This window comes from Mya arenaria, chromosome 13 (genome assembly GCF_026914265.1).
Source record: "Mya arenaria isolate MELC-2E11 chromosome 13, ASM2691426v1".
Lineage (NCBI taxonomy): Eukaryota > Metazoa > Mollusca > Bivalvia > Myida > Myidae > Mya > Mya arenaria.
In genome coordinates this window covers 54497542-54513096 of record NC_069134.1, presented here as the reverse complement: position 1 = coordinate 54513096, position 15555 = coordinate 54497542, and positions in this window count along the sequence as shown.

Sequence of the window (15555 nt, the reverse complement as noted above, 5' to 3'; positions counted from 1 at the left end):
TATTATTTTAATTACATGTTTTGCTCAATAGAGTAGCGAAAATAGATAAACCCTACCGTTCGAGTTGCAGCATGAATCGTATAAACAAAACGATGAGCTATAAATTGTGAAATTAAACTGTCATAATAAGTATTATCATAAATATTTATTCCAGCAAGCGCCAGCAGTGGTGAAATGAAGATATTCAGCTGGCAGCCATATCTTATATGACAGCTAGAAAAAATGAATTCAAATGAAAAATAAGTTTTCTCTCCGTATTGATACTAAGAACGTAGTGGCAAATCTATTGTAAGGGGAAGTTATCAAGGTTGTTTACTGGTAACTCAGGCTACTTCTGGTGATGAAGTATTTTTAATGTATTTTTAGATTTTTATTTCCCTGTTCTAATGTTTCGTTTTCGAATATTAACATATTGATTAACTCTTTTGCGTAAGTGATAAGTTAAAAGTTCATGTACCATTTAAGTCATTCCAGAGAACTGCTTCCCTTTTGAAATAATCCACTTCAGTGGCCTCTTAAAATGTCTCTCCGCTAGCTCATGTGCTTGTCTCCGGGGTTTGTTTTACGCATTACTTGCGCTAAGTAATGTCCTTCGAAGTTGTCTGAGATTTGAAACATTTTTTGAAAACGTGAGATTGATGATGTATTCAAGAATACGGTATTAAAACTGTCGTTATCAAAACTTCTGAGAAACTGGAATGATTGCCCTAAGGATACGCAATACGTGACCGAATCGAAATAATCCAATGGACACAATATCTACGACAAAAGAACGCTACTGCCGTCAATATGGAGTTTGACATTTCAATATCTGATTGTTATTTGTATTATTATTCGAAAACAAGATGTACGTATTACCCAATATTTATGCAAACTACTGCAAACACGATAACTACTGTTTAACTACATGTGTTACAACGGCAGTACAACTTGATCTACTACAATATGAATACGAACTAAAGTGGCAAATCATAAGGATCTTACATATAAGATACTGACGGCTGGAACCTTTCAAAGAACCGTTGAAATATGCTCAAAAATTGTCTTTTAAGTCGAAATATTTTGAACAGCGTTGGTAACGCTTTACAACAAACCGCTTAAAATAAATTTAACCCTCATTGTTTGTAAGAGTACTACTTTTGTTAGGTTTGTTTTTCAGTTTTCTTTTTTCTCTTGATTGTTCCAGCGTAGGCTCGTTTTCCACCCAAATCAGTGTTTATAAACGTTATTTTTTCTGCCATTTCGATTCCAAAGAGTAAACCAATTATGAAACATAATGTTTCAGATGTATAACAGTGAACAAATGTGTGGTCTAAAACATGAGCGTGTTCCTTTAAGGTTTACTAAACTTTTACTACTGTAGCAAAACAACCGAATAAAGGAGCAAGAAAGACGAAGTAGTAAACATGTCTTTTATTTCATATACATATTCATGGGCGCAAGTTTTTCTTCAATACAAGCCCCTGAACAATCCAAATCTAGCATAATAATTTACTTACAAATTGATGTTACAAGCAAAACTTAAAATAAATTGCCTAAATGAGAGCTGTGATTAACACACTCTGTATTTAATATCAATACAATTAATCCTTTTTCTTTATGATGTTTGTATAATATATACATTTACACGTTTGAAAAAGTATGAACGCCATGTAAACTTTATTTATATTTAAAACTGACGTCCTAATTCATGTAAAATTTTATTTCAGAAACAGCTATATTCAACAATACATGCATTATTGAAATACTTAATGTGTTGTTTTATTTTGAGAAACGGTATGTGCGTTCTAACAAAATATCTAAAGTACTTGACAACTATATGCTCTAGAATTTAATTGTCAAACCAAGAATGATTATATGTTGCTTAGTATTGGAACACACATGCTATAATTTAAAATATGCTTTATATACTTTATGCAATTGAATATTAATACAACTCACTTTTTTCTTCACTCTTCTTCAAAATGCTTCCCATTACGTGACACAACATAGTTCTTATAAATCTCTGTCTAAAGAGTATGAGTAGTTTTTAGAGAAAGAATGATATATGAAGGCATTTCTTCGTGGTTACTTTATACAAACCAAACAACCCAGACCTTATGTAACTGAACATGCATATTTGAGAGAAAAAACAATATTTTTCATCGGAACTTTAATTGGCTGTGCAAATAAACCGTTTAATCTTGGAAACGCGATAAGTGAAACACGTTCAAGTTAAACAACAAATATCACTGCGGAAAATGGTTGAATATACGGGAATGTACTGAAACCCGTACATCCAACGTGTACGGTAAGTGTACGGGATGTTAAATATACGGGTGTGTTCGGGCCCGTATATTCATAAAACTCGCACATCTTGAGTATACGGGATTCGATGTACGGGCGTGTACTAACCCGTACAACCGTGTTATAATAAAAAAATGAATTCTGTAATAAATTTAGGTCTTTGGGTGTTAAATTTGATAGCATACATGATATGAACGACATTTATACCATTGACTTAAAAAATCACTGTTACGTAGAAAAACAGAATGGTATAAGTAAAAATCACCTTTTGTATAAATTTGAACGCTTTAATGGGTTTCGACAGCTTTTGATGAAATTAAAAAGAAAGGTCGGAATGATAACAAATAAATAAAATGGACAATACTGAGCTGATTTACTAACGACTAGTACTTAAACTATTTTGATGGATGTACGACACCGTACATCTCCGTATATCTTGAGTGTACGGACATATAAGTCTTCGTACTTGTTGAAAATACGGGAAATTATGTTCTTCAGTGTATTCATCATGTACGGGACTATACCCTTCCCGTACACGATGAATATACGGGCGTGTACAATTCCCGTATATTATGGACGTACGGAAATATATCAGTTCCCGTACACGCTGAGTCTACGGAAAAGTTACAATTCCATTACATTATGGATATACGGAAATGTACTCTTTCCCGTACACCCATGTTATAAAATAGTTTTGAATGTTGTAAACAAGTAAGGTAATTTTGTGTTTTGGTGACAGCATATATGATATGAACAGCATTTAAACCATTGACTTGTATACATTTTTCCGTTTTAAGTAGAGAGACATCAATGTGTTAGTAAGGGTCACGTTGTTTAAGAAATGTAAGGCTTTTCGGGTTTTAACTGCCTTTGATAAAATTAAAGCTACATGTTTATGATACAAAAATGAGATTCGGCAACGCTGGTAGGGTTGATTTACGGCTAGTACTAAAAATGTTTTGATGAATGTACGGCACTGTACATATCCGTATATCTTGAGCGGACGGACATGTATAGTCTCCGTTCATGTTGAGTGTGCGGGAAATTATGCTCTTCCATACACTTTGAGAGTACGGGATTATACAATTCCCGTTCACGATGAATATACGGGCTTATACATTTCCCGTATATTATGGATTATACAAGTTCCCATACACGCTGAGTGTACGGAAAAGTAACAATTCCCGTACACTATGGATATACGGAAATGTACTCTTTCGCGTACACCCATGCTTTAAAATAGTATTGAATTTTGTAATCAAATAAGGTTAATTGTTCTTTCATTTGACAGCATATATGATATGAACAACATTGATACCATTGACTTGCAGAGAAACGGAATATGTAAAGAAGAGTCACGTTTTGTATAAATTGGAAATGCTTTCTGGGTTTTAACAGACTTTGATGAAATTAAAGCGACATCTTCATGATACAGAAGAATAAGACATTTGACAGCATATATGATACGATCAACATTTATTACATATATCATTAACTTATTCGTTTTTCCGTGTTTCGCAGAGTAACAGGAATCGCGTTTTGTAGAAATATTAACGCTTTTATGTGTTTTAACAGCCGTTGAAGAAATTACAATGGCATCTATATAATACAAAATAATTGAATTCGACAATGCTGGGTGGATAAATTCACGGCTAGGGCACGGGAATGTTTAGTTTCCCGTACATGATGAATATATGGGCGTGTACAAATCCCGTATATTTTGGATGTTTGGAAATATACAAGTAACATTACCAGTACAAAGTGGAAACACGGACAAGTTGTGTTTCCCGTACACGCTTAGTGTTCGGGAATGTTTAGTTTCCCCGTATAAGATGAATATACCAATGGGGCATATAGGTTATGAGGGGAGGGGTTCACCCCTATATATATATATAAAATATATAAACACATAAGGCTATATCGCTTTTAGTAAATCGTAGGAATTAACTAATACATTTTTCAGATAAGTCCTCAGTCGTCTGTTTCAATTTATGGGTAACCGAAGAAATGGGGTGCATAACTAATATATGTTGTTTTTATATTGAAAAGTGGAACCTAATATATTTAAGAAGTGTCATCACTGTCTTTTTCTCGGGTACTTTTATGGCCTTTCCAATTAGTGCATGTCGCGCGGAGATCAATTATTTTCATAACCACATGGCCAGTGGGTCATAAATATACGAAACACGAATTATTGAAATTAGTTATTAATTTTATCGAGAAACTGCGGAAAATATTATTATCATATTATGCATGAATTAAATAACGATAAATAAATAAAAAAAGTAAATAAGTATCCAGCAGGTTTATATCACTTATACTGTCGAAACTCAATGGCTCGATATTCTAGGGACCGGCCAAAATACTTCAAGCCTCGAGAATATCGAGCCAAGCGGGATTGCTTACAGAATGTTATTTTTTATTCGTTACAAAAAATATTGCTAACGTCGTTTGTTATTGGCTTCGCTATCTCCGCATGAGAAGAGAAGAGTATTTATTGGACATAATTACAATTGTAAAGTTCGTAACATGACTAATTCGATACTACGAAAATATCATTTGATTTTTTTATTTATTATAAAAATACATTTATGCGAAAACAACAAACACGCAATTTTAAACAATGGGTAATACAAACATAGCGTATAAGGTATATCAAAATACACAGAAATTTATAGATGGATACCAATTAGAGACCGAACATAAAGTGATGGCATGTTTATTCAAGCTATTAAACCATTTAAATTTGATAATAATTATAATACCAGTCAAGCAATTTTAATCGTTTAGCGCCTTGTGCTAAATGAAGCCAAGCAAACAAATCAAGGTGTGAGATTCTTCACTGAACCCGCGAAAATGACATCGACCCAAGCAAACAAAACAAAGTGTGAACTTCTTACTTGGGACCGCGAAAATGACTTCGAGCGTCGAGAAATATCGACCCTCAAGATATCGAGCCATCCGATCGAATTTTATATGAACAAAGAGTAAAACAAAATCGGTTCCTTTCATCTGGTTCGAGCCAACGAGGATATCGAGCTATGAGATATCGAGCCAACGAGTTTCGACTGTAATTGTATTCAAACAATTTTATATTATCTGTGACATCTGCTTTGATGAATGCTGATACAATAAGATCATATCTAAGATAAGGCGTCAAAAGAGACCGATTACCAAATAAAAACAACAAAAATATTCATTAATTTCAAGTATTCTTATTGCATTTTATTAAAATTGCATTAAGTCCTACTTTTGAAGAAACCAGATTTGTTTTTATCTTAATCTTTTTTGAAAATGGCTCTAATTGTTAGCTTACTTTCTTCATAGTTTAATTCCTATTATGAACTTTCTTTTCATTGAAAGCAGGATACCCTAATTCTCCCATTGGTATGAGGGAGTTGAAATAAAGATGCTCTTTAAAGATGCATTTCAATTTTAACATTTTTTTAAAGTTTTGTCTCATCTGCTGAATTTGTTATCAATGCCTTCATTTCAGTCATATAAGATAACTAACAGTATAACAGATCTCAACTGTTTTGAAAACTGCCGAAATATTTAGTCTTTTTAAAAGCTTTAGTATTATTGTAACGCTTTTTGCCATAAAACATCAACAACAATATTTTCAAACCTAAATATGAAAAACTGTGATCTGATCATTTGTCAGCTGTCTTATATCACTGAATTCCAGAAATTTACGCGAAATTGGCTTATTCCAAGACAAAAAAAGTTGTCAAAACGGTCAATCTGTGAGAATGCAGTTTTAGTACTCATTTATTATTATGTATGTAAAAAAAATGCAGAGGAAGTCAAAATTTAAATTTCTTAATGTCAGTGTTTTGGCTCTCCTTATTTGATTAATCTTTTTCTCAATCATTACGAACACATTTGTAATAACTATATAGAAAAGAAACGAATTATACTACTAAAGTGCAGATTGTCGGTGGTCATGGCGGATAGCAAAGGGCAACTGAAAAGCCACGCCTTATTTTGACGCTGATTTGTCAGTCGGGTATTGGCCGGCTAGTTTGACTGACAGCCCGCGTTATAACAATCAGTGACAAGATCATTTGCTTTGAAAAACCACATGGCCAGTGGGTCATAAAACTATACGAAATACAACTAAAACACACAAATTCTAAAACTTATTAATTAATTTGACAGATTGCAGGCAATTTTATGACCGAATTAAATATTAATTGAAACAATAAAGAATGAAGACATATATAAATATGCAAGCTTCCTTAACTCACTAATTATTGTATTTAAACAATTGTGACAACTGTTTTGAAGAATGCTGATAAAATCCGCTCTGATGTCATATATAAAATAACAGGCATCTGTTTTTAAAGAAATAAGACTGAATACTTATTAAAATCAAGAACAATAATTATTAATTTCAAGTTTGCATGATATTGAAGTTCAGAGTTAAAACTTAATTTTCATCTTCGTGGTTTGAAAAAACAACAACAGTTTAACAATTAAATCAAAATTTAAGAAGCAGCAAACCAGAGTTTTTCTATTACTCAATTTATTTTCAACGGCTCTAATTGTAAGCTTATTTTTTCATTGTTTGTTTCCCATTATTAACTTTATTTTCATTGATAGCGGTTGACCCAAACCCATCCATTGGTATGAGGGAGTTGCAATAAAGATGCCCTACCTTTAAGTTGCACTCTCTTGCGTTTGACAATCTAAAATTCTATTTTTCTTAAAGCGTTAGTGTAGTGGCCATACAACATCAATTTTTCTTTTCGCGATGCAAATTTATGCGACTGAAATAATTTTAATTTACGATAATATAATAATAATAATAATAATAATAATAATAATAATAATAGTAAATAAAACAATTTTAATATTCTGTTTAAATTTTCAGCCAATATTTAGCCGCTGGTCACTTAACCAATCAACAGCGTATAATCAATAGCCAGTCGTAACAGCGGGATGCAGAAACCGCGAGAATCGGTATCATATGTGTCATAACATGACCCAAATAGCAACAAGGAAGAATACCCAACAATAAAGAGGTTAGACTACGAGCTAGCATATTATAAGATATAATTGTTATTTATTTTTTGATGGGACTTCGATTGTTAGTTAGTTATCATGTCTGTGAACCGTGAATTGGTATTTATAATTCGAACGTGAACCATTTGACAAACGGATAAACTATAATTCTGATGAAATGTGGGTTTGTTATTTTAATTAAGGTACAGCATTGTGAGCTTAAAATAATTTTAAGTAGAATAAATGCACATCAGAATAAAGATGGCAATCTAAAAGGTTTGACATTTTGACATTAGACAATATTTGGCTCGCTGGTACAATTTTGAGGGGAAACAAAATAATTAATATATATGCCTTTATGAATTAATACAAGCTATGTATTGAATTTACTTTGATTAAATATAAGTTGGTATACATTGACAATAGTTCATAGAAATGTCATGTACAACACAGATTTATGATTATGTATTATCATCACATCTGGGAATGGACTGGTTTAATTGTTTAGAGCTGCACTCTCTCAGATTGACCGTTTTGATATAAAATATTTTGTCTCAGATTTAGCTAACTTTTGTATAGATTTCTTGAAGCACAAAGATCACAGTAAATTGCTAAAAAACTGCCGAAGATTACAGTTTTTAATGCTTTGCGAGTGCATTTTTAACAAGTCTAGACTTAGACATATATAGGCTGTGTCACATTTTCTAATGGTTTTTCTATCACGGGGTTTTCTAACTTCATGATGATGAATTTTCCATATTGATGTATTATATCAAATCTGCATTTCAAATGTCTGTAAAGCATAAGCTTGTTGTCTGTATAATGTCTTTTTTTCAGTGACCTGATGTCCGTGCGCAATTTGACCTAATGCCTGAAGCCAAAAAATCGCGGAATGGAACTCATATTAGTTGTGTAATGTTTTCTGGATGTTTGTTTTAACAGTCTGTATAAGTTGTTGTTTGACAAGACAGTGGAATTTTAATTATACAACATTTTGAATGACATTTAACATTGATTACTCAAACATGCTATTTTTAAATCTTATGAATTTATATAAATAGTAGTTTTTTCTATGTCTATAAATAATGTTTTATAAAAAAACAGCATGTATTTGTTATTTCTTATCATCCGTGTCTAACACGGTCAAATGCTACCATTCCTGTCCATCCCGTAAAATGTCCGTACATTCATCCGTGTACGGGGTCCGTATTCCAATCCCGTACATGTTGCCTGTACGGGTCTGTATATCCATCCTGTACACGTGGCGTGTACGGAGTCCTAAATCCTTCCCGTACACGTTGCATGTACGGATTCCTATATCATTCCCGTACACGTTGCGTGTACGGGGTCTAAATATTCATCCCGTAAACGTTGCGTGTACGGGGTCCGTATATCCATCCCGTACACGCAGCGTTTACGGGGTCTGTATATTCATCCCGTACACGTTGCGTGTACGGGGTCCGTATATTCATCCCGTACACGCTGCGTGTACGGGATCTGTATATTCATCCCGTAGACGTCGCGTGTACGGGGTCCGTATATTCATCCCGTACACATTGTGGTACGGGGTCTGTATATCTATCCCGTACACGCTGCGTGTACGGGGTCCATATATTCATCCAGTACACGTTGCATGTACGGGTTCCGTATATCCATCCCGAACATGTGAGTGGAAGGGCTCCGTACATCCATCCATTTTTTAAATTTTTGCCAAAAAATGTTATGCTAAAATATGTATTTCTTCAAAAATACGTGAAAGAAATAAAAAAAAACGTTTATATACATTAATAACTCCGTATATCCACGGGTACGGGGATGGACATACCGGAGTCCGTACACGTGGTGTTCCGTATAAGTATTCGTGTACGGGACCCGTACACGTTGGGTGTACGTGTCCGAACACGCCCGTATATTCACGATTTACGGGACCGTTCTTTCCCGTATATTCAACCATTTTCCGCAGTGTATATCACTACAGAGGCAAATATTTGTAATATTTCATTCTCACAACTTACTCAATTAATTAAAATAATTGTTTTCGTTCAAGTAGAATTCTCCCTTAATTCATATGATTTAATCCAACTTATATATAAAAAAAATGATATACATCATTATCTAAACGCATTTGACTACGAACATACTGAAAATTTTAATCTGTAATATCAATGCCTAAATTTATTCTCCGATTTTATCTTAATAACATGATACACAATTGAACCACCGCTTCTATATAACTGTTACATTTTCCTGGGCCTTATTCATCTTAAACAAGTTTGCGTGCCATGTGTTTGCATAATTATTCACATCAAACGTACAGATTGTCTAAAGGAATACAAACAATGACCCTATATGCTATAACGTGATGAGAAGTGATCGCGAGGGATAATCTAATACTCTCTGCAGTGCAAAACTAGCCAATCTGTGGTCAGCTCAAGGTAATTTAAGATTATTTACAGGTCATATTTAATTCCACACGACATAACTCCCCTCACAAGCCACTGTAAACATTTCATTCGACGGATCAATTTTGATTGTGTTTCACCCCATGAATGACTTCCTAACAGACTTCGCGAGTAAACATGGCGAATTAACGTTTAGACTATCCGCAACATAAATAGCGAGCAATCGTAAATATATTCTATCAGGAAAGTGCTGTCCATATGAAAGCGAATTATTAAAGAAACATAAACTAAAGAGACCAGAAAAAAACTACTTACAATTTTGAAGTGATTCGTCTTAATTACACATTTCGATTGAGCCTCTCCTCTACCCCTTACTCCTAAAATGCTCCACATAACCCTGCTGTATTGTATTGAACATAACTGCATAATTTCATCATTTAGACTCTACTCCCTTGTATTATATGCTTTATCTTGCGTTTCAAAATTGTTGTAAGGTGTTGAAGCATTGAATGGCAAAAGTATGACCACAGTCTAAATCTGCCAGTCCAAGCAATCTGTCGAGTTCCCTTCAAAATGAGTTGGCAATAAGCGTAGAAAATCAGCCGCCTACATTTAAGCAGTCCGACTGCTTTAACAAATAGATCCACGATGTGCGATATGGTTACTATTACTACGTCTTGTCAAAGAATTTGTATTTGACTGTAGTTGATATTTGCGGAGTCAAATCTACAAATATCTTTCAATAGAAGTATACATCCTTCCAGATTAAAATATAAGTACATATGTATTTCGGTTTTGCCAGTTTAAGTTTCTATATAAGCGGGCTTACACGCATCGGTCCTCCCTGCCATTTCAGAAAGACATCAATTTCTATTTTGCTTTTAGCTCACATTTATATTTCAGTGCGTAATAAAAGTGCGTATTTTTGCTAATGATCTTCCTAAATATTTAGTGCTTTTAGCGAGAAATGATAGCTGTAATAATTGACTTATGTTGATCGTTTTAAGAGAATATGTTAAAATAATGTTTCTATATTTGTGTTGTTTAGTACAGTATTTATGCGAAAAGCTACAGAAACAAGCTCAGTAGCAAAAATTTTAACATAAAACCGGTTTAATTCAATAGTTACAGTTTATTTAAATAAAGTCTGGAAGTCTCATCATTTGTGCTGCTGATATCCCTTTGTTTGTTTCTATTGTTTTATATTTGAAATATAACAAAGTTATGATAATGAATAATCATTCAAAATATAAATGGACTGAACGCAACGGTATTGGTCCGTGGACCAAACAATTAATAAAACATAAAAAAAGAAAAACCATTATGAAAACACCATTAACCTTTACAGGAGATCCAATGAGATGTTTTTCCACATTAGCAAGACACTTTGTCAACGAAATTCATAATTAACGTGTTTATCATCGATATCATAAAAACTCATCGTTTCAATGTTGTATGAGCGCCATTCAAAACCTTTCATCTATGTTCTAACTCAGACGTCGCCATTAAATATCAAATATTCAACAGTCAGCATAATACTGTCTTGCATCTCACAAATCACCCTTTTGGATAGAAACTGCACAGACATAATGACATCAATCTGTAGCTTTTACATACCTCTCATCGAGCTAATGAACGATCATGAAAAGACGCTGTAATCAATTGCCTTTAAAAACCAAAACTCCAAAGGGGGAGGGGTATCAAGAATCATACTATGCTCTGTTGTACTCTTAATGAGTCGGAGAAATCGAACATAGAAAATTAACTAATTGTACGCACGTGAGACGACTTTTAGTCTTGCCTACTCGATTCACGTGATATAATATACAATTATGTTATTCTTTGTTTAAGAGTGTTGTGGTTAATTGAAAAAGTGGTTTCTTCTTGTTTGGAAATACGTTTGTAAGGCATTTTTGCGTTTGATTGCGACATTGGGAAAACAAAAGCAATCAACTTGTTGGTATTAACTTATATGTGTATTAGTTATATACTTAAATCTTCCCCAGAATAGCAAACTCAATATGCTCTTCCAAAAATGTTGGCCGACAATTGGATCGGTTTTGTTAAGAAAACCATCTTGATCGGGTTAGTAAGAACATTAACAAAATGTTAAAGATCAATACATTTGAATCACTGTTAGCAAGCATTCACTATACCACAATTGTTTTCAGACAAATGAGATACCTCTTGGCTAGCTTCAGCAAATGGTTAGTCTATGCAGGGCAGCTCAATGATCAACGTGTGTCCATGATTACGAACAGTCTCGTGTCCAAACTAACCACATACTAATAATAATAATAATAATAATATCTTTATTTTAAGAAGGTGACATATTAAGATCATGTACAAAACTACAGCATCTTATTTTCGATATGGCCCTCTGAAACAGAATGAAAATATGGCAAATAATCATAAGACAAACATGAAGACGATGCTAACAACGATGACGATGATGATGATGATTATAAGTATGCTGTTGATGCTGACGATAATGATGCATATGATGATATGATGATGATGTTGAATCAATATTAGACAGATACTCTCAGTTAAATATAATTATGAATAAAACATCACAATTTGTATAATCACAAGTTTCCTATGAGGTACTGTTTGACCTTTATTTTATACGTATTAAAGTTTTTTGATTCTCGTATTTCCAAAGGTATATTATTCCAAACAATTCTGCTGTAATATGTAAACGATGCTTTCATATAATTAGTACGAGGTCTAGTTTGTAAAACAATATCTTTGTGTGCCATTGATCTTAGCATATATACATTATTGTCTGAAACTGTTACTAATTCTGACATATATGATGGAGCCATGCTATTCAACGTCTTGTAAACTAATACTGCTGCGTGGTATTTACATCTATCCGAGAAGTTTAGCCATTTTAGTTCTTAGTTCTCAAGTGAAATAGATTTGTTGATGAATCTCGTTTAGATTTACCAAGTATGATTTTTGCAATTCGTTTTTGTAAGTTATTTATTTTATTCACATATGAATTGGTTCCCTTGCCCCAGACCAAGCAGCCGTAATCAAAATTTGGCAGAATATATGCATTGTAAAACATTCGTTTTGTATCAGGTGTGAGGAAATATATTATATTTTTTAGAAGTGCAATTTTCTTATTCAGATTTTTACAAACATAATCGATTTGCACATGCCAGTTTAGTGTATTATCTATATACAACCCTAATAACTTTTGCACAACAACATTAACTATTTGAACATCATTAATACAAAGTTCAAGATTCCCAGTGTTTTTTAATTTATTTGCAGACCCTATTAACATGCATTTAGTCTTGGAAGGATGCAATGACATATTATTTAGTTGACACCACTTATTAACATAATTTAAATGATGTTGTAATTTATTTTGAATATCCGTCAACTGATATCCAGATTCATAAAGTGTTGAGTCATCTGCATATAGATCTATATTTAATGTTGGATGCATAACTGCAATATCATTTATGTATAAAATAAAAAGCAAAGGTCCCAGTATGGAACCCTGGGGTACCCCAGATGTAACAGTGAGTTTTTGCGATTTAATTTTGCCAATCTTTACAATTTGGTTTCTATTTTCAAGATATGATTTAAACAAATTCAATGCTATTTCAGAAAAATGATACAGTTTCAATTTATAAAGAAGAATTTCATGATCAACTAAATCGAAAGCTTTTCTCAAATCCAAAAATATCGCACCAACTAGTTTACCACTGTCAACATCTTTAAGCCAAGTATCTATAAGTCTTATTAGAGCAGTGTTACATGAATACTCAGAGAAACATCACTACTTCATTCCTTTCACAAAATAAATAATGTTTGATAATAGTATAACCTTCAAATACCAGCAGAATTGAGCATATTTCACCGATGATTTGCTAGATTTTTTTAAATGAAACCAAGATTTGCAATGTTGAGTCTGAGATAAGATTTGAGAATGCTCCTAAACAAGAGCCCTAGATGTTTGTAAAATCTCACCGTTATAATAGATGCAAACGAAGTAATTCTGTTCGTTCATACGTAATCGTGCACAACAAAAGTAACAGACGATTACGTTTGCCAATTAGATTATAACAATAGAGTACAATTTGCCACACTCATAGGTAATGCACTTAATTAGTATATGTCATATTTATATCAAAGTAACTACCCACTAAGAAAACTTCGATGTAAGTGTGTAACCCTTTTCCTATTTGGGTTAAACGTTAGAAGTGAAAAGCTAAGATTACCTGGTTATCGAAATTATTTCTTTTCGTTGGGTGATTGAATATAAAACCATTTGAAGGTTGTATGCTAAATATTAACCACAATTAGTTTCATGTACGAATAAAGAAAGCTCAATTTGCTATGATTTCCGTTCAATTCGTCATATCTCTAGCAACCATTTTAAACATAATCAGATATAAACTTACATTAAAGGACGGCATGCAATGTAAGTAATCGTTTTACAAGAATGTACTCTTGAGTTTTCTGAAATTTGAAAGTTTCTGAGAATTTCGATCTATTAAAGAATATGGTAACAATAATAGCGCAATCAAGTATTCTAAGGTCCAGACATGAATGCCCGAGGGATACGGCAATAGCATAGATTGCCCGGTTTAAGACGTGAAATTCAGATATCATCCCTTTTGACACAGCTTTTACACCAAACAATAACACTTCGACCGTCAATACTTAGTTTGACATTACAACGCATTGACGCTGTTAGTAAAATTTAAACGACAATTCAGCATAATACAATATTCTGTATTGTTTTGTAATAGTTTTATCAGTATACTTCATAACAGAAGAGGGCATACTTTTAAATATGTTATGAAGAATTGTTTGTGTCTTTAAAAATATGGATTAAACACAAGTGCAATGTAATTCAAAAATACTACTGGTGAATATGATATTGATTGTATGAAAATAGTTATGATAATAATTGAAGGATTGCAGAGCCTTGAATATGAGTGTTCTTTGTCCATTCTTGAATTATCTGTGTTAAAAACGATCAAAAGTGATACATTCGTTTTTAATTATAATCATTAAACACTGAACATATACTATGGGTAATATTTCAATTGAATACTATCAATTTTTACAAATTGCATTTGCAACAGCTGAAGGACGATCGCCATTGTTTACACACTAGGGAAATATGTATATCTTGTAATTGTGTAAACTCTGTTAGCCGAGTATTATATTACTTATTATTTTGAAATGTTATTATTTGTTTTAATATATCATACACTGATTTTAATACTTGTTGATGTTAACAGACTGTTTTCATGCTAAGGGATTAAACATTCGATGAAAAATTGTAATCACAGCTGTCAAAACCAAGATGGCGAACAATACTCGATTATTTACTAAAATACTATAACGAACTCGGATAAAAAGATAAAAAGGAAAACAAGAGACGCTTACATACTTTAAAAACACAATATAACATTTATTTTGTCTGTAAAAGTTTTGGAAAGGTTTGTACTCAAAGCAATGTTTTGTTTCATGTTTTCTTGTCTTTTTCATCTCATATTTCCCCCAAAACAAACAATGTATTAAAAGCTTTTATTATATTCGTTCAATTGTTTAGTGAAGGTTTTTGATATCCATTCCCCAAAATGTTCAAAATTTTCAGCGTGCAGAATATCATTTCATGAATTTTATTACTTTCCTCTGTTGCATCTGTTTCTTGTAATTGAACCGTAGTATGCTTGAACTGCAATGGTTTGCTTTCTTTGAGGCTCCGTTTATTCGACCACGATGTACACATGGCAAGTTAATATAATCGTTTATTGACACTTGTGCGTCGGACATGTTTCCTTTTTCTTTAAAACGAGGGATCAACAACTTATTATCTAAGTAA